This window comes from Canis aureus, chromosome 10, assembly GCF_053574225.1.
Source record: "Canis aureus isolate CA01 chromosome 10, VMU_Caureus_v.1.0, whole genome shotgun sequence".
NCBI lineage: Eukaryota > Metazoa > Chordata > Mammalia > Carnivora > Canidae > Canis > Canis aureus.
This window is the reverse complement of record NC_135620.1, coordinates 35663635-35689611: the sequence shown is the minus strand read 5'-3', so window position 1 is coordinate 35689611 and position 25977 is coordinate 35663635. Positions and strand designations below refer to the sequence as shown.

The 25977-nt window shown below is 39.5% G+C and overlaps 1 long non-coding RNA gene across 3 annotated transcripts; it reads right to left on the bottom strand.

Annotated features, from left to right (window-relative positions):
• Positions 1–5372: 5372 nt before the first annotated feature.
• LOC144321648 (uncharacterized) lies at positions 5373–25115 on the bottom strand. 3 transcript variants are annotated; one of them, XR_013387242.1, is made up of 5 exons: positions 24793–25115; positions 21161–21309; positions 19697–19964; positions 10880–11015; positions 8972–10350 (listed from the first exon to the last, which is right to left on the bottom strand). It is a non-coding gene; the product is annotated as an uncharacterized LOC144321648 (long non-coding RNA). The 3 variants fall into 3 exon arrangements; XR_013387241.1 differs by lacking the exons at positions 8972–10350; positions 21161–21309 and adding an exon at positions 5373–5594; XR_013387240.1 differs by lacking the exon at positions 21161–21309.
• Between the last annotated feature and the right edge of the window lie 862 nt (positions 25116–25977).

The following is a 25977-nucleotide window of genomic DNA, read 5'->3' as shown; positions in this document are numbered from 1 at the left end:
ACCACTGATTATTTTATAAGCTTTTTTGTAGGGGTGGTGGGGGGCAGTATTTGACTTAACCTTTTAAATGTAGCTTTCTTTCTGACAATACAGGAAGTAGAATGCCAAAGGAAAACTCTGCATGGGGCGGTGGTGGGGGTGCAGGAGACAGGCACACTATTGGAAATGAGTCTTGGGAAGACAGTAAACTAATTTGGGAGTTTGATTTTTCCAATGTGACTATCTATAAAAGCTAAGCGCCAAGTTTTGATTCCTAGGTTTTATGAGGTTGCAGAAGTACAAAACTAATACTTGGCTAGGTGTTTTTTTTTTCTTTTTCTTTTTCTTTTTTTTTTACTGATGAAAAATGCAGGCATGAAAAACAAGGTGTAGCATCCGTTTTCAATTAAAAAAATAAAAATTTAAACCTCTCCCTCTGGGCCTGGTACTGAGCCAGGTAAGGGAATGGGATGGGTGTAGTCACTGAGAAAGTAGTAAGATGAAAATACCCTCCTGCTTGAAGTAACTTTATATTTCAGAGGGGCTCCCCTGCCTCCATTCCAATAAAGAAAGTTACACTGTACTATCATTTTATTTCAATTTTTCTTTAAAAATTCACTTATTTTAAATTTTACTAATTCCCAAAGGCACTGGATTTGATTTCTATTTTTTTCTGTGCATCTCTGATTTCTGTTCGATCCCACAGGGGTAAATATTTGACATCCAGCCATTCCCAGGGGTGGCAGACCAATGTACCAAACACAGAGTCGTTTCAGTTCACCAAGAGATGAAGTCAGGCTCCAGGGGATAAACAACCATCCATAAATAACCTCTCAGAAATAGCCTGAGGAACATGTCCTGCAAAGAAATCCTGGCTCAGTACATTCTATTTTGTTTATTTTGCATAAAAGTTTTCTTTGTCTAGATTTGCACCAGCATAAAAGCACTTTCAGCAAATCATGTCGTTAAAACAAAACAAAGCCAAGTTTAAGAAAAAAAAATCCCACCTGAAATTAGTTGCCCCTTGAAATGCCAGGAGAAAACCAACTTACCTGTCATTCTAATGACTGAAGAGTGGTAAGAAGAGGAAAAGGACATGGAGAGCATTCCATGCCAAGTACTAATATTCATAGCCTTTGCCTGAAGCCCAGGGCCTGAATGGCACAGCTAGCTGAACGCATTTTCAATTATCTGGCTCCTAGTGGTAAATCCAACTGTTGTCATTAGTAGGGAGACATGCTTCAAGACTTAATATTTGGCAGAGATGTAACTGACCCATCAGTCCTGCAAAATAGCTTGAGTCACTTTTCAATAATATGGAGGAAATTATCTACTTTAAGATCTTCTTTGGGAACTTATTTTACTGAGATGAATTCAGCAAGGGGAGGGGTGGTAGGGAAGTGTTAGATGGATCTGCACTCTATATTGTGTTCACTTTTGAATGCCGTCATTTAACTCAATTTCACCATTAGTGCCCAAAGAAGTGATTCAATTTATATGTTGGGATGACTTATGTATATAAATCACTTTCAGAGGGTTAATAAAAAGAATACAGACTCCAAAGACCCCATTCCCTACAGGGTGAATTAGTAAGAATAATTTTTATATTAACAATTACCTCCTAGATTTTTAACAGTCAAGTACTTTCATTGCCGTGAATCTTAATCAGTTTTTCTTCTAATTTCTTTGGGTTTCTGTCTTCTTTATTTTATTATCACCACTGTAGGTCAAATTCTTCTCATTTCAGAAATGTATCATTATAACATCCAGCCTCAGGACTGACTTGACTGCCTTCAAGCTCTCCCTGCCACTACATCCCCATCTCCACCTCTGGGTTAATTATCTGAAAATCGTGCTTGACATTATGAATTCACCCTGCTTAGAATTTGTGTTGGCACCCACTTCCTAAGGGAGGAAGTCCAACCTCTGGCTTTTCTCCACTCTTTTAATTTCATGTCTACTTTCCTCACTAACCAAACTTGCTAGGGAGCAATCCTTTAAAATCTCTCATGATCCACTGCTTTCACCTTTATTTATACAGTGACCCTGCTTGGAATGTCCCTTCTTCAGTTTGAAGTCTTGAGGTCTACTTTAAGCCCACCCTTATTCCACTATAACCTGTTGTTTTTCTGAAGTGCTATGAAATAATGCATCACTTACTTTGGATTATTGGTTGATCACGCTGACATAGCTCATAACCTTAATTAGATGGCAAATTCCTTGAAGACCAGAACTGGGTCTTCCAAATTTTTGTATTTCCAAGCAGTGTTTGTCCACAATTAGTTTGAAAAAAACAATCCTTTCCTTAGGAATGTTTGAGCTACTTTATTAACATGTGGTTATCAAGAACATTTCTTCATGGAGATAGTTTCAGCTTCCAAAAGAGTGAGGCCATTTTCAGCCTCTCTTAACTGATGGAGGGGATGACCTCTCTAAACAGAACCAGACATGGGATCCTGGGATCCCAGAGTCCTGGGATCGAGTTCCGCATAGGGGCAAAAATCTATGGAAATGAGAAGAAAAAAGACTAGCTATTTTCTCTTGTTCTTAACTCAAGATTCTGTACATCCAAGAAGGGATTCTTACTTATAGGGTTTCAAAAGCATATCTGTCACATAAAGAACTCAACAAGGAAAGAGTCAGTATAATAGATAGCAGACTTCAACAAATTAGCCTTATTATGTAGCCCAGATTGCCTAGATTCTGCTATTAATTTCCTTTTGATATCTTGAAGCTTTTGGTAAAGTCACATTGAATGTTACAGTCTTGTCTTAGCTAACCTACAGAAGTCAAAGGAATGGTCATCATTGTTAGGAGAGAGTTTTTCCCATTGGTGGCCAATATGTTGGTGGCAACAATGGATGGCGAGACAGATCAACCCTAGAAGTATGTTGTACAACTCTCCTCCTCAGCAGGAGAAGACAAAATCAAGAATTCTGAGTTTTACGTGATTTTTCATTTAAGTAAGAAAAGTGGCAAGTAACATTTCTTTTTAAAATTCTTGTTAAAATATGGGCAGCCCCAGTGGCCCAGCAGTTTAGCACCTGCCTTCAGCCCAGGGCATGATCCTGGAGACCCAGGATCGAGTCCCACATTGGGCTCACCCTATGGAGCCTGCTTCTCCCTCTGCCTATGTCTCTGCCTCTCTCTGTGTCTCTCATAACTAAATAAAAATCCTTTAAAAAATAAATTCTTGTTAAAATATGTATGATACTGAAGTTTTCTAAATATTTTTTCATGTATTGATGCGGTTGAAGCAGCTTAAAAATTTATGCTTTATAACAGATATATAGAGAGATGTTTTCATTTTCCATAGCTAGAACTTGTTCAGAAGCTTCTATTTCTACATAGTTGTGGAAAGAAGTTTAAATTTCCCAATCAATGGGATGCCTGGGTGGCTCAGCAGATGAATGTCTGCCTTCAGCTCAGGGTGTGATCCTGGAGTCCTGGGATCAAGTTCCACATAGGGCTGTCTACATGGAGCCTGCTTCTCCCTCTGCCTGTGTCTCTACCTCTCTCTCTTTCTGTGCCTCTCATGAATAAATAAATAAAATCTTAAAAAAAAAATTAAAGGTGGCTAATTATTTGATTGGGAAATTTTTTTTTAAAGATTTTATTTATTTATTTATTCATGAGAGACACAGAAAGAGAGAGAGGCAGAGACACAGGCAGAGGGAGAAGCAGGCTCCATGCAGGGAGCCCAATGTGGAACTTGATCCCAGGACTGCAAGATCACCCCCTGGGCCAAAGGCAGGTGCACAACTGCTGAGCCACCCAGGCATCCACCTTTAAGTTTTAAGGGAGACTTTTCCATATAATCAGTCTTTTGTGGAAATTCTCAGTTGTTTGGCTTTTCTTCCCCATTTTTTCTTTTCCTTTCTCTTGAGGCAGCATCTGGGCACAGAAGAAATCTTCCATTATATTTTAGACTCAAGAGAATGAGGTGAGCCATTGCTCTGTGATTCCTTACCTCACATTATATTAAAAAAAAAAAATTAATTCAAAAAACGTAATCCTACATGTAAGTACTAAAAATTTTTAAAAATCTATTAAAAAATAGGAGAAAATTCTTTTTGATTTGAGATTAGTCAGAGTTCTTAGAAAAGACCTAAAAAATATAAACTCTTAAATAAAAATATTGATGTATTAAACTTCATCAAAAGTATAAAATCTCACAAAAGACACTGTGAAGAAAATAAATACATAAGTCCCAGACTGGAAGGTAATATATGCAAAGTATTCTGTATCCAGAATAGATCAATAACTATCACAACCAAATAATAAAAAGAAAAACCTTAAAAAAATGAGAAAAGATTGAAAAGACTCTACCAAAGAAGTGATACAGATGTCAACTAAGCATATAAGAAGAACCTTGGGCAGCCCGGGTGACTCAGCAGTTTAGTGCCACCTTCAGCCCAGAGCCTGATCCTGGAGACCTGGGATCGAGTCCCACGTCAGGCCTCCTGAATGAAGCCTGCTTCTCTCTCTGCCTGTGTCTTTGCATCTCTCTTTCTCTCTCTGTGTCTCTCATGAATAAATACATAAAATCAAAAGAGCTATTTAAAAATAAATAAGAAACTCAACATCAGTAGTCATTAGGGAAATTAAACTTAAAACCACATGAGATATCACTACATACTTTTTAGAATGGCTAAAATCAGAGACAGGCAATACCAAGTGCTGTGAGGATGTGGGGATGCACAATGGGAAAGCTGCTCTGGAGATAGTTTGTCACTTCTTTAAAAGGAAGGAGAGGCTGCCTGCTTCCCTAAGTCTCCATTTCTTGATACTCCTTTAGCGATAGTTGAAGATGGCAATAGGCTTAGAACACTACATTCTGCAATCTCCCTTACTAGTTATCTATGGGACTAAATAGTTGTCAATAAAATGTAAGCAGAAATTGTTGGGTTGGAATTCCAAGGAAGCTCTTTAAATCATAACTTTCAACAGAAGTATAAAGCAAGACACAAATGAGACTCACATATGTAATTTAAATCTTTCAAGTAGCTATATTAAAAAAGTAAGAAGAGGAGCACCTGCGTGGCTTAGTGGGTTGAGCTGTAGGCTTCTGATTTTGGCCTGTGATCTCAGGGTTGTGGGATTGAGCCCTGTGTCTGGCTCCATGCTGCTTGCGATTCTGCTTGGGATTCTCTCTCTACCTCTGCCCTTCCCCCTGTTCATGCTCACTCTCTTTCTCTCTCTCTCTAAAATAAATAAATTAAATAAATAAATAATTTTTAAAAAGTAAGGAGAAACAGGTGAGGTTAACTTTAGCAATATACTTTATCTAACCCAATATATCCAAAATGGCATCATTTCAACACAAAAATCAACAAAACAAAATTATTGAGATAATTTACAAACTACTTTTTATATGAAATCTTCAAATTCTGGTGTGTATTTTACACTTTCAGCACATTTCAGCTCAGACTAGCTATATTTCAACTGTTCAATAGCCTCATGTAGCTGATAGTTACTGTATTAGAGAGCACAGTTTTAGATAGATAAGCATTTTTTTTTACCCTCTGCCTTACTTCCTTCTGAGATGGAATAGATTTGTGTTGGCTGGAGTTTCGGCAGCTTTTCTAGACCATAAATTTTCTTGAAGTTGGACACTGTGGAACAGAAAGGTAAAAGGTATTTGTTTCTGGACATCTATGTAATTGCCTTACTAGTCCTTAGGCTGCCAAATTATAGAATTTTTTTTTTACATGGCTGTAATAATATCAAACAGCATAAATTATCCAAAGTCATTCTTAGTAATAAAGAAGGCTACTAGATAATAACAGATGACAGAAAGTGCATTATATTGGTTAAAGGCTTATTTTTAGGAGCTATGTATCTAGTTGCAATCCTGACATTGCCACATACTGATGTGTGAACTTGGGGAAATTACTTAAGCTCTTCTAACTTAATCTCTTTACTCAGCTATAAAATGGAGATAATAATATCTCCCTCTTAGAGTTATTGTAAGGACTCAAAAAAAGTTCATATATGTGACATCCTTAGATTATGTGTGTCACATAGTAATTACTTTGTTAGAGTCAGCTGTCATTACTTCATTAAGAAAATGTAATAATTCTGAACTTGTATGCACCTGATAATGTAAGCTCCAAATATACAAAGCAAAATTGACAACAAAATTATAGAGTGGTTGATAAATCTACAATCCTAGTTCAAGAGTTTGACAGACACATTTCCCAATACCTGACAAATGGAGGAGACAGAAAAATTAAATGTACTTAAATGAATGAATGTGATTAATGTGTCTTGGGTAAGCTTCACATTTGATGATTTTTCAAATTTGAATCTATGCTTTCTGAAAACTATTACAAATATGAAAACAAGTCAGTTTAAATAATTTTTATTGGGGAAAAAAGAATGCTATTTTCTTATGTTTACCATGCTATTTATATTTGGGGATAAAACATCTATATGCTTAACTCTAGTTTCCTTCCAGTGAATTCACACACTAAATCTATAAAAATGTGTATTTCAATTTGACATAAATCATTAATTTCATTATTTATTTATCATATAAATATTCAGATTCTGGTTACAAACTCTTAACTTACAGTGTATATCCCTTAGCAAAATAGCATAAGCAAATAGTGGATAATGCTTTCTTTGGAGGTTGATGAATGTTCTCTTCAGTAGGAAGTTTCTAATACAGCTTTTTTTTTTTACCCTAAGCTATTCCCTTAGTCCGTCTTCCAGTAAGACACAGCAGGTGGAAATAAATACAAACGTCCTAAGTGTTAAAACACTTTCAGTGATTCCTATTTATAATATCTCCTTAAAAGTTTGGATATTTTCACCCCAACTTTTTACTATCTTTTTAAAAATTACCTCTGTTTACCTGTTTGTTTCACTGAGATAATTTGTCTCATTTGTGAAGAATCAAATCGAACAGGATGTGTTAAAAAAACAAAAAACAAACAAACAAAAAAAAACAGCATTAGGTAAATATTAGACTAGAGCCTGAGAGATGGAAAGAGAAACAGAACTCAGCTCAAATTTACTAAACAATCTCAATCGTACAGAAACCCCAGGCAACTAAAATACCCTCTGGAGAGTAACATTTCATGCTTAGGAAGAAGTTATTTACTTCATGCAGGAAAGTACTTTGCTCCAAAGAGGGGCCCTGGCTCACCATAATATTGGGTTTGGCCTATCATGGGACTAGACCTAAAATATTTTATGTTCTTAATTTATTTTCTCCCACATCTGGATTAAGGATAATTTTTCTAGACCTGAATTATGGAAAATTTCTCTTGTCAAATATATATGCCATATACTTGACTGTAAACATATTGGTCTAATTGCAAAATTTACCACTGGGGAAGCTAATTATTTAAGGTGTGGGTCCAAAGTAGAATTTCTCCACCTTTATGCAAACCACAAACACATATCTCTGGTAACTTGAAGTGCTGAACTCCCCTGCAAGGCAAAGAGGCATTTCCTGCTGGGCCCTCCCAGGGGGAGGCCCAGGCCTTTGGCTGGGGGTTGTTTCCACAGGCTGGAATCTTTTTTTCTGGATGTGGGGGTCTTCTTAAACACAAGGGAGTTGTGGTGGCCCTTTGAGGTTGCACAGGGAATTATTTGAGTGCCTCCTTTCAGTTTCACTCATATCCCTTAGAGTTGTTATAACAAGGAACTCATTCTCTTGTTAAGCGCTTCTTTGGCCATGCCCTAGGCCGGGCTATTGCTGAACTGCCTCCTGTCTATACCCCCCAGGTTTGCTGGAGCCAGGAGAGCAAAAGCGAGGGATTCCCTTTTAGCTTTTTGTGCCAGGCACTTTTATAGCTCTGACTCATTTTTATTTTTCTCCTGGGAAAAAATTAGGAGTTTTTATTGTCTCAGAGCACAACTTCTCAAGCTCAAACTTTAATGGCAAAAACAAAAACCAAAATCATGCATATTACTAAAATAGAAATGTTATTGCTTTTATTTTTTAAAAATGTCAATGCCAATGCAGAGAGCAAGTATGAATGCTTATGAAAGAAATTTTTAATTGTACCATATATAGAAAAAAATTTTATATATTCAGTATATATTCTTCAGTCCACAGTGTGTACTAGCCTGTATTAGTCACAAAGACTGTGAAAATAAATAACACTACTTAGTTCTACTATGAAAATATTCACACTCTCTCCTGGGAAATGTATGCAGCAGGGTGACAGGTATGTAAATATATAATTATAATGCAATGTATATGCTACTGTAGCTCAGAGAAACAGTAAACTCTGACTGCTATGTCTTACAACAATTGCATATGGTAAACAGTATTTGATGTGGGTCTGGAAGGAGCAAGGAGAAAAAGCACTGTTTCTAGAAAGTGGAGACAATATGTAAAAAAAAAAAAGGAACAATGACAAAAATAGCAAGGCATGTTTGGGAAATAGATAGTATTTTGGTATGGACAGGAGGCAGTGTTCAACTGATGGAGTAATGCTAAGTGAGTCTGGAAAAGAAAACATTATCCAGGTGATAATGCATGTTAGATGAAATGTTAAGGCTTTGGTATTTTGTTCTTTAAACAATGGAGTTTGCCTTTGAAGTCTTAAAGAAGGAGAGTAATAGGATTTTTTATTGAGCACTTACCATTTGCCACACATTGTTCTAAGTGCTCTAGATAAACTTACTCATATAATCCCCATTAAAACCATACAAGGGAAGGACTACAATTATAGCCACTTTACTGATGACCCTGGACAAGTCATCAATTTCTTCGTATTTTCAAATTGATCTATAGATCCTACACAATCCCAAGCAAAACCACAGCTGTCTCTTTTTATTTAATTTTTAAAAATAAATCAGCAAGCTGATTCTGCATTCATTTAGAAATGTGAAAGTCCTAACATAGACAAAACAACTTTTATAAAAAAAGAACAAAGTGAGAGGACTTATACTACATAATGTCAAGATTTATTGAAGCTATAGTAATAAAGACAATACAATATTTACATTCAGATTGACAAGTAGAATAGAGTCCAAAGCTAAAGCCTCATATATATTCATATATATGGACAACTGTTTTTTGTTTGTTTACAAAGATGCAAATGCTATGCAGTGAGGAAACTATAGTCCATAGTCTTTCCAATAAATAATACTGTAACAGTTGGATATCCATAAGCCAAAAAAAGGGACTTTGATTCATATCTCACACCATATAAAAACTTAATCACATGAATCACTCACTTACATTTTAAACCTAAAACTATAAAACTTCTAGCAGAAAACATAGAAGGAATTCTTTGTGACCACAGATTTGGCAAAGATTTCTTAGATACGATACCGAAGTTATTATCTGTGAAAGAAACACATGATAAGCTGGGCTTCATCAAATTTAAAAACTTCTCTTCAAAAAAATACATTAAAGTAATAAAAAGACAAACCCCAGATTGGGAGAACATATTTGGAAAGCATGTATCTGATAAAGGACTTGTATGCAGAATATATAAAGAACTCAAAAATTCAGTAATGAAAGCACAAACTGCCCAAAAAAGAGATGGCAAAAGATCAGAAGAGATACATCTCCAGAGAGGATATGAAGGTGGTAAATAAGCACATGTGAAGATTTCAACATCATCAGTCAATATGGAAATGCAAGTTAAAACCAAAATGATATACTGTTACATGCTTACTAGAATACCTTAAATTAAAATGTTTGACCACATCAAGTGCTACCAAGGATATGGAGAAACTAGAACTCTCAAACACTGCTGGTGGGAATGAAAATTGGACAGCCATCATTGATTAACATTTTGGTAGTTTCTATGAAGCTAAACACACACCCATCATATTATCCAGCCATTTCTCTACCAAGTATTCACCCAAGAGAAAAAAAAGCATACATCCGCGGCACCTTGGTGGCTCAGTTAGTTAAGTGTCTGCTTTCAGCTCAGGTCTGATCCCAGAATCTCCAGATTGAGCCCCACATTGGACTCCCTACTCAGTGGAGCATCTGCTTCTCTCTCTGCCCCTCATCTGGCTCGTGCTTTCTCTCTCTTGCTCTCTCACTTTCAAATAAATAAATAAAATCTTAAAAAAAAGAAAAGAAAGAAAGCATACATTCATACAAAGACAAGTACATGAATATTCATAGAAGCTTAGAACTGGGCAAAACTCGAAAGGTAAACATGGATAAACAAATCACGGTATCTTTATACAACGGAATGTTGCTCGGTAACAAAAAGGAATAAACTACTGATACACACAACAACACAGACAAATCTTTCAATAATTACTGTGAGTAAAATAAGTCTGATAAAAAGAGTACATAGTCTCTGGTTCCATTTCTATAAAACTCTGAAATGCAGATGCTTCTGCGGTGACAGAAAGCAGATGAGTGGTTCTTAGGGAGGAGAGCTAGAGAGATAAGAGGTAGAGATTACAAAGGGGAACAAGTAAACTTTTGGGATGATGGATGTGTTCATTATCTTGATTGTGGTGATGGTTTCACAGGTGTACACATATGTCAAAGCTGATCAAATTCTACGCTTTGAATATTTGCAGTTTATATTATGTCAATCATTCCTCAACGAATCTATTAAAAGAAAAAAATTTAGTGGAAAGATGTCTGAGTCGACTATGTGATTTAACATTAAGCCTGGGGGCAGATCTGTACACGTGAAAGCCACCACTACAATGAAAAAAGGATCACTAGTTAGTTATTTATATGATTCTTTTATTTGTTCATCCAGCAAATATGTATGAAGTACCTGCGGATGGCAACAGTGCTGGGTAGGCCTATACCTAGACAGATGGCAGAGGAGAAGCTAGAGTCCCCCTGCCCTCTATTGTTTAGTCCACAAAAGCAATATAATAGAAAGGCTGAAAGAACAAACTTCAGAGTAGGAAAATCTCTCCAAGAATTCCCCAAAAGACTTCCACTTACTTTTTCATTGGCCAAGACTGGATCGCAGAGTCAATTTATAAGTTGCAGAGTCAGAAGTCAAATCCAATTCCAGAGATTTTGTTTTACCTTCTCCATTGCCATTCGATATGGAGAAACTCAATGCTAATTAGAAAGGCTGAAACCGAATTGAAAGATATTAACTCTCTTACTAGGGATTTCATGCTGTTGAAAGTCATATCCGTGTACCACGTAAAATCTTCCTTTGTACCACCAGGGTGATATGTACCATCCTGAGAAACACTAGACCAAATGTTCTCTAGACTCTTGTTTGGCACTAATACCTTAAACTCTCATATTCTGGGTTTTGTCCGCGTGAAAGTAGAGGAGAAGTTGTGCCAACTGTAATTGCCTTAGCCTTCTTTATCCTACCGGGAAAGGATAACATGTTTCTGTTGGGTCATGGGATATAATGTAAGGTTCCACAGGGTGCATAATAATTAATCATTGTAGTCGTCACTTTTTTCCTTCTATATGTTCCTGGAGGTTGGTGGTGGATGTGAGGATGTGGGGGACTAGGATGTGGGAGGCAGCAGGAGACTGGTTCAATCCTCCTTTGGTGAGCTCAGTACAATAGAGAAAAACTGCTTGCTGAAAAGGAGTGCCCGCATGGGCAAGTGTGTGAAGCACAGTGGCTCCTTTAAGTTTCTTGGGCAGGATCTTGACTCTTTTTTTCTTTTTCTTTCTTTTTCTTTCTTTCTTTCTTTCTTTCTTTCTTTCTTTCTTTCTTTCTTTCTCTCTTTCTTTCTTTTTTTTAGCTTTTATGTGTTTATTGATGAGAGACACAGAGAGAGGCAGAGACATAGGAGAGGGAGAAGCAGGCTCCCTACAGGGAGCCCAATGTAGGACTCCATCCCAGGACTCCGGCTGGGATCACAACCTGAGCCAAAGGCAGACGCTCAACCACTGAGCCACCCAGACGCCCTGATTCCTCTTATCTGGTGTTGGATTAGCCCCAATTTCTAGCATTACTTTCACTGAAGAAGAGTTTCTATCCAGCACCTTACTCAGATCCAAAATTGCCAGTTCTACCATCCAGCAACTTTCAAAGGAGACAAAGTAATTCCAAAGTAGAATGTTTTGGTCTCATGGTGAAGATTCAGAGTTATCTTTGAAAGTTGTATGCAGAGCATGGAAGTGTGATCACTCTGCGTCGTACTCAGCAACACGCATGCATACAACTGTGACAGGCCTGAGTCACCATTTTGTTTTATTCTCAAAGGGGCTATTTCTTAGGGCAGTTTTCTACTCTCTCTCAAGAAGATGAGACTGAGAATTTATCGGGCCTCTCTCCTTCTTCAGATTTGCCTGTTTTCTCCCCAGCAGGTTATATAACAGAAAGAAGGGCTTATTTATTATGTTCAACAAAAAGGTCACATCCATCTTTTCCCCCAAGGCCAACAGCCTGCTTCCCTTATAAGTACAAAATTAAGCAAGGTCACTTAAAATCTGCTCCAGAGTGATGACCAGAACCCATGGCTGCTTCTATTAGTGGTGATAAAAGAGAAAATAAACTCTGGGAGGGCATCTCATTTCATTACAGTTTTACTGGGGATCATATTCCAATTGGCACTTTTTCTTTTCAGTATGGTCTATTATAAATAAACCACACAGAGGCTTCATTTTAATTTTTTTTATTTTAAAATATTGGGCCTTGGGAGGCTGAATACACTTTTCAATGATAATCGCAGTAAGAGAAGCATACAGCACCCATAGTGATTCTACAAATCGAATGCCTAGATACCCTCCTGTAAGAATACAGTTGGGAGAGGTAAGTAAACAGAAGGTAGTCTTTCTGTGTTTCTTGAAACCAACTTTACAAGAACAAAGGTAGTAATTAGGATTCATTTTCTCTCCTCATCAAGACTGTGCTTGGCCCCTCTGCTGAGCCAGCCTTTGCAAGAGATGGCATTTTTAATCAGTGATTGATAGCACCCACAGCTTTCAGGCAGGAGAATGTTCTTAGTGACCTCTTCAGGGTTGAGGTACTGAGTTATGTTTCAAAAACTTGACAGTGCCAAGATGTCTAAGCTTGTGAAGTTTCAAGACCAACATTATCCCGAATTGGTTGATGATTTCAAAATGTAGATTAGCTTTGATGATGGATTGGAAGCTACAGGAAGAAATTATGAAGGAACGGTACTTCTAAGTTAAGAAAAGCCTTTTGAATTTGTTTTTAGAAAACTGACCCAGCTTATTTCATTGTCTAAAATCTTACTTAAATTGACCCCATGGGATTTTCCCTGAGTTTCCCAAGGTTTGTCCTTGACTCCATATATTTTCTGTCTTTGGTTTTCCTTAGTGTTCCCATATACTTCCACCTCTTAAAATAATCCTTCTATACCAGACTCTAAAATCTCTCTCTTTGTGGGGGGTGTCTGGGTGGCTCAGCCGGTTGGGATTCTGACTTTCAGTTTTGGCTCAGGTCATGATCTCATGGGTTGTGAGATCATGGGTCATTGGATAGAGCCGTACCTCAGGCTCTGTGCTCATTGAGGGGGTCTGCTTGGATATTTTCTTCTTCTCCCTCTGCCCCTCCCCTGCTCATGCTCACTCTCTCTCAAATAAGTGGAGAGATCTTAAAATAATAATAATAAAATCTATCTCTTTGGCAACCACACCATGCCTTTAATTGTCTACTGTTTGCACCATTTGGTGTTGAATACTTTAAACTCAACATACCTAAAACTAACTAAATACCTTGCCTTCCAAATATCCTCCTCTGATATGAGAATATTGTCATATACTCGCCATCCATGCCCCAAATCAAGGACTCACTGCCTTTCCTCATACTGGCAGGACCTATATTTCCTCCCATTGTCAAGGACCACATTTCATCATCCAATCAAGGACAATGTTCTGGAGATTCTGTTTCCTAAATTCTGTCCAAATTTGCCCATCTCCAATCCCACTGCCACCCAGCCTGCCTTTTGCACTGGCATCTAATTTGGCCTGTCTGCCACAACTGTCTCATGTATCCTCTCATCTTGTGCATCATTACAGAAATCACCTTGTTATGTAAAACAGATCTGATTGTGTCACGGCCCTGCTTTGATATTTAATGGTTCCTTGGACCATCCAGCTCTTCCTTCTCATGTATTGTAAATGAGGCTCTTACTGACTTGAGGGAAGGCTCAGAGGCCACCAGGATTAGATCTTCTGTTTCCTGGTTCTCATGCAGGTTGGGTTTTTGCTCTCCATTCTTTATAGAGCTACCCACATTCCAAATAGAGCTACCCACATTCCAACGTTTTTTAAAAACTTTTTTTTCATTAGCATAGAACCTCCCAATTAAGTTCATTTATACAATGTGCTCTCCTAAGCACTTTAGATATATTAATTTATTTAAGTTTGAAACAACCTAAAACAAATTTTCCTGAAACTTGAAAGTTGAAATATGCATGAGAGGCACTATATAGAGACACCCTTGAAAACATTTTTACTGCAAGATCTTATCCATCACCTAAGTGAGAGTTCTTAGAAACCCCAAGAGGTTGGGATGATGTCAGGACTTCATTTGAGGGTTCTAAATTCCCTCTACTAATATGTTTGCCGTCCCTTTTTCCATCTGGCAGGCTTTAGCTTATTAACTGTATATTGAGGATACTGAACTCAGTGGGTTATAAATGCAAGGCAGTCATATATTTTCTGAGCACTGCTTTAAAAATAAGGTGGCACGTGATTTGGGGTATGTAATTCGACCTCTGTGTGTCTCCATTTCCCTTCTTAAAGACAGGACAAATAATGTTACCTACCTCACAGAGTTGTTTTAAGACTTAAATGTATTAGTACGTATAAAATGTCTAAAGCAGTACCTGGCATATAGTAAGCACTCAATAAAAGCCATAATTTTTATGCCTCTATCTCCCCCTCCAAACCAAGCTCTTTGAATCCCAAGAGCTTACATAGTGTCTGGCACATTTTGGGTGCCTCCAAAATATTGGCATAATAGTGGAGATGAAGTAATCAAAATAAGGATTCAAGGAACTAAACAGAATTTGAAGTTGATTTGATCACATAATGCCTTTTTTCCTAAGGATTTCAAAATAGCATTCAGACAATACTTGATTCTCCCGGGAGACAATGACTACAGATAATATCTCTATGACAGAATAATTTAGCTGGATTCAATCATGGAGAGATTCAATTACTTTCCTGTGAACTACTAGAAGAATTTGAACAAAGACTTCACTGGTAGACAGTGAGAATTCTAAACACACTAAGATATCAGAATCAACCTTTGTATATTTCCTTTAACTGGTTTTATCCCAAAGACCAAGTTTCAAAGATAATAATTCCACAGAACTCTGAAGGATTTTATAAGATGCTTTTATGTCAGGTGCTTTGGAGAGCAAGTAGATCATGTTACCTACTTCCTAAAGGCATGTTCCAGTTGTATCAGGATGCAAAAGCAAAACAAAAACAAACCAGTATTTCTTTTTCTGCATTATACCAAGCAGAACTGCTGAGTAGGTGTGGCTTAATTTGTCACCAAGTAAGTGCCCTCCCTCACTGTTTATCTGAGGGTCAGAAAAACAAAACCAAAATTAAAAAGGAAGAGCAAAATCAATCATCGTTATCTTTATCTTGCCAAATAGTCAAGTATTTAGCACCATGTAGACTAAACATCTGGGTGATGTTTAAATTTTTCCCCACTTTTTATCCACATTTCTACCCAAAGATTGAACTCTGCATGGAAAGGCGTAACCATTAGCTTACAAAAGCTGAATTAACAGAGTTAATCATCACAGAAAGTATAGTTATTTGTAGAATTAGAGGTGGTCATAGGGGAAGAAAATGAGGAAATCCTAACCAAAGTCAGTGGTTTTGTGGCTGGCTTTTTCTGGATTTATACTAATGAAAAAAGAAATGTGCTTCTGTCCAGAAGATCAATTCCAAAACAAATAAAAACATTGTCACACTAGCCTTAAAGAGATGCCCTCACTTTCAACAAGAGCCTGGGAGGAGGAAGGTCCTTGGAGAATTATCTAGGAGTGGATGACATACAATTTTGTTTGCTAAACATTCTTGACCTTGTGTCCTCTATAAAAAAAATCGTTTCTTTCAGTGCAGCTGAGAAAGCTGTGATTTTGCTGTCTAGTCCATGTAGGCCTGCCTCCTACATCCTGGTGAACACGGGTGTGACTTAATTTCCAAGGATAAAAGCAAAAGGTGGCAGGCTTAGCCATCTCCTATCCCAATGACTCAAATCCATTGCCTCCTGCTTTCTCATGTAGAATCCTCCACCAGGAAAGCCCATCATGTGATTTGTAATTTTTTTTTTTATTTTTTATTTATGATAGGCAGACAGTGAGAGAGAGAGGCAGAGACACAGGCAGAGGGAGAAGCAGGCTCCATGCACCGGGAGCCCGACGTGGGATTCGATCCTGGGTCTCCAGGATCGCGCCCTGGGCCAAAGGCAGGCGCTAAACCACTGCGCCACCCAGGGATCCCCCATCATGTGATTTGAGCTCAAAGTTTTTGAGTGTGTCTAAGGCGCTGCATGTAAAACCTATCTCTGGTCCTGTCTTGTTTTACCCCCTTTGCCTACCCTTTGACTTATTAGGTTCCACACTGCCAAGGCGCCCTATGGTATCAGGAGGCACATTTTGATGTAATCCTACCACTGTTGCCGGAGCTATCTAAGCTAGAGGATTTATTAGTTGTGAACGTTCATTTTTGTTTTTCCTGGTCCACTGCCAGTAAATAAGTCACCCAAACCATGGCTGAGTGTCATTTGATAGGAAAAGGCTGGGATCACAAGGAAGCCTTCTGTCTTTCAACCAAAAAATAAAATAAAATAAAATAAAAAAATAAAAAAAGAAGAAGAAGAAAAAGAAAACGCACCACCACCACTACCACCACCAGCAGCAGCACCACCACCACCACCACCAACTGCTGAGGTAAGCGGTGTCAAACCCAGCTGCATCAACATGACGGTGGTGAGACGAATGAGAGCTTTCCCTGCTGGATGTGGAGCTAGCCAGCCACCGGCCTGCAGACCCACTGTCACCCCCCGGGGAACAGATGTATTAATGCAAGTGGCAAGGGACAGCCCCGTCCATTTCCATCTTTCCAGCTCACGAACGCGGCTCATCTGAAAGGTGCCTAAAGAAGACAATCTACACCCAGGCACAAATGCACACGCGCATATACACACATGCACACACCCGCACACTTGCACACGCACACGCGTGTTGTTGGGACGCCACTGGAAGAACCTGATGGAATTATGCCGCGCGTGGGTCGGCGCCCCGCAGGCTGGCGTACGGGGCCGGGAGGCCTGCGCGGGCTGGGGCCGGGCCGGGCCTCGGGAGGCCCAGGCGAGGAGGAGGCTGTGGGGGTGGGGGGGGGCTCCCGCCCGGCCGCCCGCTCCCTGTGGCTGTTGCCCGGGCGATGGCTGGGGATGGTCGGGAATGCCTGGAGCCGGTATCCTTCTTTTGGACTCTGGGATGCAGCAGAAGGGGGTGGATGGCTTTTCTCTTTCTGTGTCTCCCTTTCATATTCAGCAGATTAGAGCGGCGGGTTGCCGTGGCGACCACGCGGAGGAGGCTGCGCACACCTGCACCGCGGCCCCGCAGCCAGCGTGCACCCGGCGGCCGGGCAGCTCCTGGCGCTCCTGGCGGGGGCCGCGCAGCCACAGCCGCAGCAGCAACAAGGGCGACCGGAGTAAAGGGGGAGGGGAGAGGCCGGAGGAGAAGGAACCCCGGAGGCAGGAGAGGAGGAGAATGCGTTCCCAGCTCGCAAAGTGGCAGCGTTGCTCTTTGACCCGAGGGGGCGAGGGATGCAGGCAGCCCAGAAACCCTGCCCGGGCGGCCGGCGGAGCTGCTGGGGGGCGGGGGGGACGCGGGGGACAGTCACCCGCGCTCTACAGCCCCCGACTGCACACACCACGGAGGAAGCTTCAGCTCTTACTAAGTAACAGGGGAGATGCCTGCGAGGAAAGTTAGCCTGCGATTATGCAGAGCATCTGCGGTGGGAGAAATACCATTACGTCTTTTCCTTGTAGTTTGCAGAGACCCGGGAGAAGGAGAGGAGGAGGGGGCGTGGGGAGGAAGACCCATGAGCTCCTGAAGTTGGGGAATGCTCTGGCAAGGCTCCAGGTTGCGCTAATGAAGAAGTCAGCTCCACGCAGGGTCCGGGCCTCACCTCTCCCTCGCACACCCCGGGCTCTGCCTTCAGCCTGCCCCTTCCTTTCTCCATCTGCCTCCTCCTCTTCCCGTCCTTCTGTGATTGCCTTCTGCATTGTTGTCTCTGTTTCCATTAACAAAACAGCCCGGCGCATTAGCCTGTCCTAAGCACTCCACAATGACAATATTTACAGAAGGTTAAATAAAATATGTATAGAGAGATGGATAGTGAATATGCAATAGACCTTTTGAACTTAGAGCATGCTGGGTTGGTTTGTTTGTTAAACTAGATTCTCCAGGCTGCTTCAGCTATTTTAATGTCTCTCAAACCATCCACTTAAAGGGAAAGATGATTAGAGAGAAATAGTCTTTAAAAAAATGTTCCCCTCTTTTCCAAGCAATGTGATTAGCAGGCAGTGCGCCTTATGTCTTCCACTCTCCAGTATAACTGAAACCAAGAACATTTCCTTGGGGTGACTGTGTCACAACAGGCCGAGATGAGACGACTTCCCATCAGCACGTTTACAAACCACACTGTACTGTTGTTCCTGAAATCTTTACATAGCCTCATATTGACTCTCACTGAAGGAGTTTTGCAAGATGACCTAATCTTGGAGTATAGCATCTTTTCAAACCCATGTTTATGGGTCTCTACCTTTAATAGAAAGTTTATAAAAGCACTATACTAGGTCAGGGATTGGTAAACTTTCTCTGTGAAGGGCTACATATTTTAAGCATTGTGATCCATACAGTCTCTGTAGCAACAACGAAACTCGGCTATTGTAAGATGAGAAAAACCCCAGACGACATGCAAATCAAAGGCACAGCTATGTTTCATTAAAACTTTATTTACAAAAACAGGCAGCAGGCCCATTGGGTCTGTGTGCCAGTTTGCCAACGCCTGCACTAGATCTCTCCCCTTCTAAGTGCAACATATTGAAAAGGTTAGAATGCTCGCTAACTCTTAGAAAATTTCACTGTTCCGATGCCATCCTTTTCTGTCCGTAATCTTACAGTGATATCTAATAACGGAGAACAAACAAGCAACAGGGTAGTTCAACTGAAGAAAGTCTCCAACCTGCTCACGTGACTAGAATTTCTTGATTCCGTTAAAAAAAATTAAATAACCCTGAATGTAAACTAAGAGTATGTATTTGAGCTGTTACAGTATATGTTTGCCTCGTCTTGTAATGCGCGATCTTTTGGCAAATGAATGGCCAAGCACATTACATTTAGAAAGAGGAGAATTTGTGTTTCTTGATGGTCATGGATTTCAAAGGCCTATTTGGTGCCCAATTTCCTATAGAGTCTTGTGCCAAAATGCCTTTTATCACGGGGAGGCAAGCAGTGCATTTAAACATATTTTGTCGACTGGGCACCATATGTAGAAGTGACAGCCAGAATTCCGTGCCAGTTCTCTTTCAGAGGGGAGGATGGGTCTACAGAGGTTCAAGCATCTTACAATGACTTATGCCTGAGAAGTCAGCAGGTAGGGGGTTGACTCCACGATGCTAAGTTTCTTTCTGAGAATGGTTTCTTTCCTAAATGTGGATTTTAGGAAAATTATTACTGTCTCTGAAATTTATTCTTTATTTTTAGGAGTTGTATATGTCATTCTTGCTATGACTCTGTACACAGACAGCAGAAGGAAGTGGGAACATATGCTCACCTCATTCCAGTGTATGAATTCCAACGTGGATTATAATGTTGAGGCCCCATATGTGGTCTTATTCAAGACTGAAGAGCCCATTCTTTGGGAATTACACTGATATCTGATTAGGAGTTCTGAAAGTTTGCCCTGATGCAAATCCTTGTCTGTAAGTGGTGAAGTTTGTCCAGGAAAAATATTTCTGTTGTCTATCACTGGGCGATAAATGAGGATTGGGAAGGCTGAATCCCAAGCTGAGTAATCATATTCCAAGGCTTTCCCACAAGACCTGGGGGCAAGAAGCAACAAGATGGATCAGAAGACTAAATTTTAATTTTTTATTTTTTTTATTTTTTTTATTTTTTTATTTTTATTTATTTATGATAGTCACAGAGAGAGAGAGAGAGAGAGAGGCAGAGACACAGGCAGAGGGAGAAGCAGGCTCCATGCACCGGGAGCCTGATGTGGGATTCGATCCCGGGTCTCCAGGATCGTGCCCTGGGCCAAAGGCAGGCGCCAAACCGCTGCGCCACCCAGGGATCCCCTAAATTTTAATTTCTTGAGGAACATCCCAGAAATAGCTATGGTAAGAAACTCGAAGAAAGGCTAAGCTTTGTTTTGGTCTGTCCAGTTTGGGGCTCAGATTATTGTGATTCTTTCCAACCTGATAAAGCCAGAGACACAAAGTTATGTTATTTATTATGATCCAATTTAAATGTATTCCCTTGTTACTGCAGAAAGACCTAGCACTACTTTGTTAGGGACATGAAGGCAGACAAATTAGCCACTCAGTCCATAAGACATGAAAATGAGGATTATCTAGAAGAAAAGGATGTGGTTCCATTTTCTACAAAGAGTAAGTATGCAAAAGGATACAGAATGAATGGGAGATTCAAAAAAAGGGGGAGAGATTCCCCTCCCTCCAGAGGACAGCTTTTGTTGAAATGGAAAGATACAAATGATCAGTCTTGCTCTTCTATTCCATCAGCAGCAAATATAAGGTGAAACTACCAGAATGTCATGCCTGAAAATCCAGTAACAACATTACGCTCTCATTTTGTTTTAATTTGTGTTCAATGCAAAATAAAATAATTCAGGATTAAGATTAAGATTAGACCGGGACAGTGCCCATAATTTCATGTTAAAATGATGAGGAATTTTCACCAGAGTAATAGGATCCATTCCAAGAAGCCATTTCCCGGATGAATTTACATAAACAGAAACTTTTGTTGTTACTGAGAAAGTCAGGTATCAGTAAACTCTCACTCAGGGAAATATCATGGGGCCCTCATGAAACTTAACATTCCCTTTTACTCCTTAAGACTGATTGGGGAAGTGACCATCGGGTGCTTTTTTTAGAGCTTTGCTGGGGGGAGAGGTTGTTGCGTGGGAATGTTATAATTTATGGAAATGGATTATAAGAGAAAATACACGGGTTCGAGTTTCTTTCTCTGTGTCCTGCCAGGTTAACTTTGGAGCAGATACCTGGTGAATCTTTGTCTGACAGGAGGCACTGTTTTGGACAAGTGTACTCTGTGATATTCAGATCATCTTCCACCCAGTTCTGCCGCACGGTGAGGCCTTGCCTGCCACGGAGTGTCAGGACGATAACTGCCTCTAATTGCTATTCCCATCTGTTGTAGAGAAGAAATAAATGTTTGTGGGTGGTTTTGTTTTTTTTTTTTTTTTTTACAAAAGCAGAAAAAAATGATAAATAATATGCCTGGAGAAAAACCACTTCTTTATCAGCCCTAATATCAAATAGTCAAATCAGTGGCAAGGGAATCAATTCAGAGACAAGAAATAGGTTTTTGGTAACTGAGGCTTGACTCTTCAACTTCAGGGCTAACATCAAACTCAGATTAACATCTAATGGAGAACATACTGCTGGGGAGAAGAGAGACAGCAAGTATAGGAAACCACGCTTACTGTTTACCAACAGCGTGCCACGCCAGGCACTCTAACTAATATCTCTAATGCCTATTGGAACCCTGTAAAATAGGTAAAACTACTCCATTTGCAGACGTGGAAACTGAGCCTCAGAGAGCTTACAGAATTTGCCCAAACCTATGGCTGGCAAACAGGAATTCAAGGAAAATCTGTGAATTGGACATCGTTGAGACGGCCTGTCAACAAGAGTAATAATTCCTTAGCTTACGTAAATCTTGTAAGAATGTAACTACCTGCAAAGAAATTTTAAAAACATCATCTCTGACAGCCAATCAGAACTACCATAAAAAACAAAAAAGTTTTAGTTTCATAGATATAGGATTGTAACTGACAATAACAAAAAATATAAATATGTTCCTGGTTCCTTAATTTGCTAATAATCATTACCACATTAATGACCCTACCCCAAGTTGACCATTTTCTGAATTATAGTGACATACATAAATAGACATAAATAGAAAAAAAAATCATTGTTTTTCAGGGTGAATTCAAGACCAAAAAAACCACACTTTTTTTTGGAATTGTATAATTAATGCAAAAGAATATGAAGTCGATATAATGAGTGCCCTGAAAGGGAATGAGAATTCAGTGTGGTTCTATTCAAAATAATGATTGAATTTAAATGATTGTAGTTTATGCTGGAAGGAAGGAAGGACAAACAAATGGACTTAGTGGGTCATACAGAAGACATTGGGAAAAAGTCCACTTTCCTTCATATGGTAAAAATTGTGCATTGAAAGGATATTATCAACAGTCCTTTAAAACTTCAATAAAAGAAGCAATAAACTTTTCCTGAATACTTGATGCCCAGAAATATGAAATTAAAAGTTCTGGAGCCTTTGTTGATTTTCTTGAGAGGGGACAAAAATGGCCACGGGGAATTCAAACTGCCTTGTCCTTGAAATGCTAATCACAGCTCAGCGAAGTTTCCTGGGACCTGGGTAGTATATAAAGCACGGCCTGCAAGGTCATAAAATATTGGGAGCAGCTGTGGTGACCTTGTTCATAAGGGCTCCAGGTTCTAAGTCTGGAGTATAGTTCCTGAATATTCCCCTCTGTGGTGAGAAAGTCAAGTAATTGGGGAGATTGATGAAAAGTCCAACTGCTGAAAATATTTGCCTCTCTGCATTTTCCTTCAATTCAGTTTGAGTAACCAGGTATGTATGAAGCATCTTGTCAGGTATAATAAAAAACACTGGAGAAATAAGGTATAGTCTTGCTCCCAGATATCTCAAATAGCCTGGAAGGAGAAAGCAACAAGCATGCCTCTAGAAATTTGCCACCCAAAGGCAAGACCTCTTACCACATGCTTAAATATTTCAAATATGTAAATTATGCTAATAGTGTTTACATTAAATCTGTTCTATCTTCCAGTCTTGAAAACAAAGAGTCCTTTTATTAATCTGGAAGACCAGATTGACATTACAGGTGTTAGATTCCTCAGAGCTCTGCAAGGAACATGGTGGCTTTCAGAGAATGGGACATGGGTTCCCAGTCCTTTCAGGACTCCATCCTGCCTGGGAGCCTCAGGCACTAGCTGACACCCTTGCCTTTAATCATAGGCTCTGCCTACCTACTGTCCTCCACATACACCCTGCAACCAGCCTCTCCTTGGGCTTCTTGGGCCAGGTATTGGTAGCACATTCCAACTTCTGGAGAGAAAGACCCAAATAAGAGGCTGGCACAGGTCTAAAAGTGGCCTCGGGGAACTCTAGGAAGAAAGTTCTGGAGTCTCAGGTGCCTGGAGTATGGTCTAGACAGGGAGGCATAAGCTACAGGTGAGAATAACCCTTGGAACCTCAGATACCTGCCATGGTGGAGGGGCACAGCCTGAGGAAAGCCAGAATTGGGCTTTTCCAACATGGTGCCAGAATGGGGGCTGCTCTTGCCAGGATCTGAGGGCAGTATTCACAAGGAAGATGTTAAAATTGGACTAATATAATATGAATTCCTCATAAGTATTATCAAAAGATTTTATTTCAGGTTAGATTTCATTGGATTAGTATTCTTCAAATACTATGGAGAATAAGAAAAAGCAAATGCTAAGCATTTCCGATTACTTATGTTCTTTGACAAAATAAAAACTATGGAAAGGGCTCATTTTAAGTGTACCAACTTTTATAGCTGAATTTGTAGCCACTTACTGGTCTATTAACTCATTTTTAAAATAAATATAAAAATCACTATCATCATGTTATGTTTTTTTTAACCGGAAACTTTTTAACTGGAAATTCCAAAAATTTCATTTTTGGAATCGTCTTCATGTATGAGCCTTCTACATTTTTTTCCATTGTAACTGGCAAAGAAATTTCTTTCAGGAGTCTCTATTTATTTCATTGTGCATTTCTTTTTCTGTTTACCATGACTGTTAATCATTTATTACTTTAGTCTTTACCTAACCAAGCCTTTGATCATTGTGTTCATATTGACTTTCAGGTACATTAGTCACCAAATGGTACAATCACTCTATTGCCCTTGTTTTGAATGACGTCTTTTTTTTCTCTACATTTTTCTGAAAACTCAGTCTTAGCTCCCAACATGGACTTTTCTCTCACCAGTTCCTAATTGTATGGTATATCCTTTTCTGCAACAATACATTGTAAATCAATTAAAGATGAGTTCTATTTTATTCCTTTTTTTCCCAGATATAACTTTTTGTATTAATATATTTAAGGTTCTCTACCTGGAAATGTATTAACCTATGATTTGAGATAAGTTATTCAAAACTTTAAGTAGATTCTTTCAAGTCATTTATTATTTTTGAATCCCAACTGTATAGCTATGCTTTACTAAAAATAGATCTGCAAATTTCATTAATTCTTTGGCATATTCAGGCTCCTTACTAAGTGCATTAAAATGGAAATGAGATGATTTCTCATTTTGTCAACAATTTTCAAAGTGACATTGGATAAGACCCTTCTTACTAATTATAATTTAGTCTCATTAAATTTGAGCCTATCCAGTTCCTAAGTCACTCCCATGTGTAGTATATTACGAACCCAAGGAAGGTAGATTATTGTTGTTCACTAGTTAGCATGGAGTTAGTATATGAGATTTGGCTCCTTAATTTGGAAAAGTAAATTAGTGGAAATACCACGCCAAGTCCAGATTGAAGGTTGGCCTTCAGAGAAAGAAGATAGGTAAGGTGGCAACCTACAGACTCTTACCTCGGTGTGGCTGCTGAACACTCTCTTTTGTTCCCTTAGCAGGTGGCAAAGGAAGATTATTCAACTTAGATCCAGGTCCCAAGTTTCACTTCTAACCCTTAGAAACTTCCAGATTTAAACAAATTACCGACCCTCTTTGGGTCTCAGTATTGATAGTTTATAAAAATAGAATAATATAATATCTTTAAGGTCACTTTTAACTTTTATGATCTATTCCACAATGGTTCTAGCAGGTCTGAAACTTCTCCCCATCAGTTAGTTATGAGTCCCTGAAAGGCTAGACCATGAAGATTGGAGCATTATCTCTAAACGCCCACAGTGAGGACGCGCTGGCCACTTTAACAGAAGTATGTACTTTCCGCACAGTGACCAGTGACTAGAAGCAGAGAGTAAGTCTGAGAACATAGGAACTTAAGGATGTAGAATCAAGGAGAGTGGGCATGGGTAGTGAAGAGGAGAGTGTCAGAGGAAAATACGAAGCCGCTGAAGGCATGTTGGCTAGGGACCTTCCTGTGAACATGGCCTGCCAATCATTGCAGAGCTCTGAGGTCACTAAGTTAATGTGGACTGAGATGTCAGTAGTGCGTGTAACAACGTTATACAGGTCTCTTATCTTTCAATGTGGAAGAGAATTGAATCAAGTACTAGATGGATAATGTCCCCTTGAGACTGCTTGATCCCACACTATCCATCTATAAAGAATCACATCCATCATTAACACTCAAGTCCAAGGCTAACTCCTTCAAGTGTCTTCTCTGATGTCACTGGGCAGAGCTAATGTCCTCTTCCGCCACATGCTGAGGGCATGTTACCACCACTTCTCTGTGTTCTGTCTCATTTGGCATCATGTTAACAGGAGGTGTTCCAGTCTGTGTGTCTCTCTTTCACGTTCCCCACCCCTCACCTGCAACCTTGTGAACACGCCAAGGACAGTAATCCTTCTCTTCTATTTCTAATCCTTTCCAATGTTCTGCTCCCCTCCAGACCTTGCCTGAGGATTCTCTAGAGTCTCGCCGGGAAACCAGAAATTGAATGCCAAGGTGTCTTTTCCTCTACGTTCCTGGTGTTATAATCCAAGTTTGCCTTCGGGCAACGTAAATAGTCCTAATTTGAGGAAGGTTGTCAAGTGAGGGGAAGCAAGAAAAATAGAACGACTAAGAGTTCTCTGTCTTATCTTGCTATACT